Source organism: Aulonocara stuartgranti (assembly GCF_965226115.1).
Source record: "Aulonocara stuartgranti genome assembly, chromosome: 17".
In the NCBI taxonomy this organism is placed as follows: domain Eukaryota; kingdom Metazoa; phylum Chordata; class Actinopteri; order Cichliformes; family Cichlidae; genus Aulonocara; species Aulonocara stuartgranti.
The window spans coordinates 15,195,834-15,202,818 of NC_138953.1; the positions used below are offsets into that span (position 1 = coordinate 15,195,834).

Genomic DNA, 6,985 nt, shown 5'->3' on the forward strand with positions numbered 1-6,985 from the left:
GGACAAGCGACTTACACAGGAAACAGAAAATAACACATAAAAAGGGAGCATGGATGAAACTTTAAACAAAACCCAAGTAAGACAAACAAATAATAACACTAGAACTTACCATTACTCTAATGCATCATAAGAAGTCAGACATACGAAATAAACTCAAAATGCTATTGTGTGCACCCATTTTTCCATCTGTTGCAAAATTTGGTTAAAGTGGTCATTATCTCAAAATGGATCTCCTGAGTGTCAGTTAATCTGATTGAATAATTAGACAGATATAAAAAAATACTAAAATAAAATAAAAAATACTAAATTGACAAATTTAAATAACATTAATATGTGCACATCCTGGCAAGAGATCTAGGTTAGAATTTCCCCCAAAAATCAAGATCTCTACTGTGAGTCCAGAGATATTCAGTGGTATTCTGCCCCTGACTGACAGAGCGATTGCCTTGTCTTTGTTAGCTTTCTGCTCCTTACTTGCACTGTTGCACACGTCCATTACAACCCTGGGGCGATCGTGGCTCAAGAGTTGGGAGTTCGCCTTGTAATCGGAAGGTTGCCGGTTCGAGCCCCGGCTTGGACAGTCTCGGTCGTTGTGTCCTTGGGCAAGACACTTCACCCGTTGCCTACTGGTGGTGGTCAGAGGGCCCGGTGGTGCCAGTGTCCGGCAGCCTCGCCTCTGTCAGTGCGCCCCAGGGTGGCTGTGGCTACATTGTAGCTTGCCATCACCAATGTGTGTGTGAATGGGTGGATGACAGGTTGTGTAAAGCGCTTTGGGGTCCTTAGGGACTAGAAAAGCGCTATACAAATACAGGCCATTTACCATTTGAGCAGTCTGACCCCATTTCTCACTTTTCCTCACTCATTACCTCCATCTTTCTGTGCAGCTGTCTCTTTCATTCTTCCCTCCTCTGCTCCATTATTCAGTTCTGCTGTGCTTTCTGTCTTTAACCCAGTTTTGTTGTTTTTCATCATTTAGCCTCGACCTTCCTCTCTGTCACTCTGTCTACTCATTTTCTCTTTACACAGGAAAATCATAAAAAATAGCATACAGTGCTCTCCACCTGTTATATAGATAACATTTAAAATCGAAAGATGCTTTTTGGGGTAGATACATGTTTGTTGCATGGGGTCTCTTTTTCTATATTTGGTTGCATTCATTTGTGAATTTGTCACCCTGCATTTGAAGACCCATGCATCTTGGGCTGTGTGCCTGCTCACTGAGTACATGAGAAATTCAATTACATGCTGTTTCAGAACACACACACACACACACACACACACACACACACACACACACAGAGTATAAACACTTTAAAGCTCTCTGGTTCACCTCCTTCTAGTTGAACTCCTCCTTACTTTTCTTGTTTAATAAAACACCATTCTACTATAGCACTGCCTCTAAAGGAACACTCAAAAAAATGAATGAGGTGGATTGTTCAGTGTATATTAATTATTTATTTTCATTTTACTTAAAATATATGTTTTTGTTAAGTTAACATATGTTTTTCTAATCAAGTCTACGTAATTGTGTCTATTATTCAACGTACATAATACTAATGTGTTACTTGATCGCATAACATTTAAGTTAATTAGGATCGATATACCTTGTATATCCACAAGGAGGCAGTAATGCAAAAACAGTTGTAATGAAACCGCGCAGAACAAGAAGGTTTCACGGCTTGTGCCTGCTCATGCGCAAGACTTCAAATTTAACTGAAAAAGGCTGTTTTGGCGCCAAGCTACTGTTTCTTTGAGAGGTAAGACCACTTTTTTTTTTGACTATGTTGTGTAGTATCTATATGTCCAGCATGGTTATATTTTGCGTTTGTCTTACAAGACATGTTTTATCGTTTGCGTGCGCTTGTTTTACATTAGTTTTACTGGGTCCTGGACATGCTTATTTTGTGGACTGTGTAAGAAACATTTTTATTGTTTTTTGTTTTATTAAGGGATTAGCTACAGGGGTTCATGGGGTTATTCTTTCAAGGGGTTATTTTTCCATTTGCTTTCTTGGGATTCCTTTTCTGTAATCCGAGAGTCGGAAATATCGAATAGGATAGCAAGGATAGCATAAAGTGACATTTAAAATCCAAAAAGTCAAGGGCGAAAGCCACTGTGACACCATTGTTCTGCTCTATCAGTAATCTGTATTATGTAAAAATGGTCTGTAAATACAGCATGTTTCCTAGCGGAGTTATACATATCAATGTAGTTATAAATTACAGTTTGTGAAAGTACACACTTAATTTTTTTAATAAAATTATTCAAGACATATGAGTGGACAGACAATGGAGGTCGACAGACCTGGTGATAATTGCTTCTATAGAAAGTTAGCACATGGCAGTGTCAATCTCTTGCTTTTCTTCTGAGTAGTATTTTATTTAGTTGTAATTCAAACAATAATTTGCTTTGCTTAAGTAATGAATTTCTTGTTTTACTTTATAAATCTCAGATCCTGCCTTTACCTGCTCCCTCCTATACTGATGTGGTGTATGTGGTATTGCTGAGCTTGTATGTGGTATGTGAACTGTTATACTTTTAAAAACAAAACTGTTTTATAAGTTAAGTTTTCTTTTGTGACCCATCCCATGCCCCTGTTATTTCTTCTCCACATCTGAACCATGGTAAAGGTTGCAGTTCAAGGGCCTGAGGCATGAAATTCTTTTCAGATCAGCTGTGATCAATATTTTTTGGAACTTGATAAATAACAATAAAAGCTGTAATGGCTCCATTAGCATTTTGTGTAAATGTTTGTGTTAAAATTATAGCTTTAATGAGGTCTTTCTACATTAGTTTTAGTTTGTATATGTGTACATATAGTATGTATATTTACAGTACAGTATGTTGTGTTTGTTGACATATTTTCAGGTGGAAGCAGAATATGTGAGGATTACTACTGCTGCACATGTTCCAAGGCTTTTTACACAACTTGACCAATACACTGACCAGCTCATAAAAGTCTTCAAGAAAAAAGGAGGCGTTGCAGGGAAGAAAATTAGACAAACTTTGGCCCCAGCCACACAGGTGCGTTATTCTGTTGGTAGCAAAATATTATGGCTAATAAGATCATTTTCAAATTTAAACAGCTAGTGTATGGTAGCTGCACAGTGCACTTACATTTATATTAAGCAAGACAAAGTTTGGTACTCAAAACGTTGGAAAATTTAAATTACCTAAACATATGTAAAATCTGATCCCTTGATTTAGGTTAAACCAGAAGTGAATGTTTTTATGTTATGTTTTGAATGCAAAAAAGATGATGTATTAGTTTGTCTTTACCTCCATTATGGACATATATAATGTGGTGGAAACCCTGCCCAACAGGTTAACTATTCATGTCCATGTGATGATTAGTTGGTCTTGTGTACATGTCTATCTGTGCAGTGGCTATGTCATTCATTTTGCGTATAATGTGAGTTTCTGTCATCCTAAAGTATTTCTGTTTTCTCTTCCTGTATCTCTGCCACTCTCTACAGAAGGAAACTATTGAAAAGGGGAGGGAGTGTGTCCTCAGGGCACTACCTTTTTACCTGAATGAAGACCCAAGCATCCTCTTCAAAGAATAATTGGTTGGTAATTTTAGTTTAGTTTTTTATCTGTATTAAACCAAATTTTGAATAACTAATGTTGTTGCATGTTGTAATGTTGTTGTTGTTGTAATTTGCATGGAACCTGTTTAAATGTTTTGGGAAATCTTTTTGTATACCCAAACTATTTATATTTATCGTTGAATCTGTAGTCTGAAATAGTGGCGCACTGGGGTGCATGTTCCTAATATTGTGTTTACGTCATTAAAGGGTAGCTTTGGCCCTTTTTCTTTCTTTTTTTAAAATTGGATGCCATTTTTCTATGTTTTTGTGTCTAAGCTACAGCTGTTCAGAGGGAGCTGGAACAAATTACCCTTGCTATCTTTACCATCGAAAGAGCTGATGCCAGCACTCCTCCAGCCGATGTGGGTATAACCATCTAGTGTGTCTTGCATGACCTGGAAGACCTGGCCTCTGCATGTGCACTCTTAATGGGTGGAATATATGCACTGAATCTCAGTTAACCTCAAGACTGAAAGCTTTCTTTGAAGTACTTCAGAAGCTCTTCCTTCATCTGTATGTCAGCAGACTCTTGACCAAGGTACAGTTGCTCAAGAATACACTGAATGAATAAGCCAACCTTTAATTTGGATGATGAATGTTCTGTCAGATGGACAGAAGTTTTTCGGAGGCTGAATGGGAATAAAATGGTAATTTGTAAATGACAGATAACGGGAAAATTACATTTAAGAGAAATTTAGAACATTTTGAAAAGTTTGTAAACTACTACAATTTGAGAGATTTTACTGTTGTGGGGGGGCTAGTAAGAGACAATCAAAAGTATTGAGATTTAAAGGATTCAATTGAGAGATGATACTGCACCAGAAATGTTGAAGGGTGGTGTGTATATTAGCGTTCAAGGCATATTGTTATGAGGTGGAAATATGTTCATATTCAGTTTGTGTTACATTGCGTGCATTGTAAAGGTAATTGCAATACATACTAAAAATAAGGGTAAGTTAGGAGGTTGATCTGATATCCTCGTGTTGGTGTTGTTCCCAGATCATCATACTAAATGTTGTTCCAGGATCAACATTGCAAGTGACCAATCAGAATGTTGTGACGTCATACTTTTGCGACTTCGGGAAAAACCGGCGTAAAACAAAAAACTGTACTTAAGCTGCGTGAAACCGCCTCTGTCCGCCGATCAACTGACCCTAACCCTAACCGTAACCCTTTAATAAACAGTAAGCAGAATTGATATTGTCCTTGCAACATTGGAATTTCATAAATGCACGAATGGCTTGGCGCGCAAAAGAATAACGTCACAACAATGTGATTGGTCACTTGCAATGTTGAACCTGGAACAACATTTTCATGATGGTCTGGGAACAACACCAACACGAGGATATCAGATCATCCAAGTTGGGAATGCAGGGTGAATGTATATTTTGTGGACTTTTAAAGACGAACAATTGTTTCCATGTTAAAATGTTTACATCTGAAGTTTTTTGCCCAAACACTGGTAAAATAAATGTTGACAGTGGCAAGTGTTAAATGGTTACTGCTGTGCTGTTGCAAAAAAACTGAACGCTGACAAGCTGTTTTATTGTTAGACCATAATGTTGGCATGTTTTGTTAAAGTTTTATTTGGGATGGTGATGTGATTTTCTTTGATTGCTAATATCAGTGGACTATTTATTATTATTATTATTATTATTATTGTTGTTGTTGTTGTTGTTGTTGTTGTTGTTGTTGTTGTTGTTGTTACTTTTTTTTTTTTTTAATTGTGGCTGTTGAGGTGGACACTTCACTTTGCATTGTTAAAGGAAAGCACTTCATTGGCATTGTGTTACTGGACTGACCCTAAGCAATCATTGCAAATAGCAACTTTGCTATCCATTTTAGACACTAAAAGAAAAAAACACTCACAGACCTTACTAGCATCACATGTGCATAACTCAAGTGTCATCTTATCAATGTGTTATGTGATCTTCAATGCGTTTTTTTTTCCTTCTATTTCTGGTAGATACAGACATTTAATTTAAAGTCTTGATGTTGCATCTGTCTACATACTGTTAATTACTAACCCTAATGAGCTGTTGTGTTTTATTTTGGACTGGGTTTACACTAATGCTCACTGAATGTGTTGGCAATAAAAGAAATTTTAAAAAATAAGTTGGATGTACTTAATTCATTTGTGTGGAACCTGTTGACAAAATAGATTTATGTAAAACTAATTAATAAAGCACAAGGTGGCTGAAAATATAATATTTGAATTAATCTAACTTAAATTTAACATTTTACTGCCACAAATAAGAAATGTGTTGAAGTAACTAATCTAAACTATCTAACCTGAAAATATATCATCTATGTTCATACAACATAACTTGATTTAGTTAGTCTTAAATATGTCTTGTTAATCTTAAGTAGTTTTTTTTTAAATTAGATGAACTAAAGATTTTTGCTTTAAACTAACATAATTCAATTTCGTGGAACCTGTTGACAAAATAATTTTAAAGTCAACGTTTCATTTTTTTGAGTGAATCACTCTCTTTTGTATCCTTTTCTTCTTCAATTCTCCCTTGCCCTCTTATCTAATCTTACCTCCAAGTTGTTTTCTCTATGGGAAATTTTGTTATATATCCCACATATTATATATCTTTAGAGTATTTCGAAAGCCCCCTATGCTCACTTTTTCCTCTCTTCCTTCCAATGCTGCTGTTACTCATGATTGTATTTCTCATTTTCCCCTGTATTCAATTGTAGAAATAATAACCAGACTTGACTTGCTTTTAGAACTGAAAAAGGCAGCAGCAATAAATAAATAAAAACGCTTTGAACCCCATGAGAGCAGTGTCTTTGTGTCTCCCTCACTCACATATCATTCATTCCACGTCTTTCAGTGTTTTTGATCTGTGGGTAATTCCAAAATTAATGCTTGAGTGATTTTTTTTTTTTATCATGACCTTCATGGATCTGGGTGGAAACCATCACACTTCCATTCCAGTGAGAGGCTTGATGACAGTGCCGATAGCCCCGTGCTCATGGCAGACAGCAAATCTCCTCAAATCCAGAGTCAGTTAAGGGTGATGTTTCGCTCAAAAGAGTCCAGAAACACAGCTAAAACTCTAAAAACTTGACAGCAGAGAGACAAAGAAAATGAGAAAGATATTAGAAAGGGATTGACATGAGAGAAGATCTTCATGGACTAAAAATGCTCAACTCCTGCTCTCCACAACAGGGCCCATCACTATCAAATACTAGAGTAAGTAAGCGGGAGATGACAGGAGCGTGACGAGGACAGAGGAACTATCGCTTGCTGCAATCACTGTCACAGTGAGAGTCAGGAATAAAGAATAAAAGTGTCAGAGCCCACTAGATGCAGGGTTAAAATTGCTGTCTTTAAACAGTCACAGAGTGTCAGAGTAGTATTTGTCTTCTAAAGGCCTTTTTTC

At 36.7% G+C, this 6,985-nt stretch overlaps 1 long non-coding RNA gene across 2 annotated transcripts; it reads left to right on the plus strand.

Moving 5' to 3' along the window:
• Positions 1-584: 584 nt before the first annotated feature.
• On the plus strand, positions 585-5,705 carry LOC309691886. 2 transcript variants are annotated; one of them, XR_014272137.1, is made up of 5 exons: positions 585-1,757; positions 2,453-2,518; positions 2,869-3,024; positions 3,477-3,569; positions 3,867-5,705. It is a non-coding gene; the product is annotated as an uncharacterized lncRNA (long non-coding RNA). The 2 variants fall into 2 exon arrangements; XR_014272138.1 differs by lacking the exon at positions 585-1,757 and adding an exon at positions 1,776-1,913.
• The last annotated feature ends 1,280 nt before the right edge of the window (positions 5,706-6,985 follow it).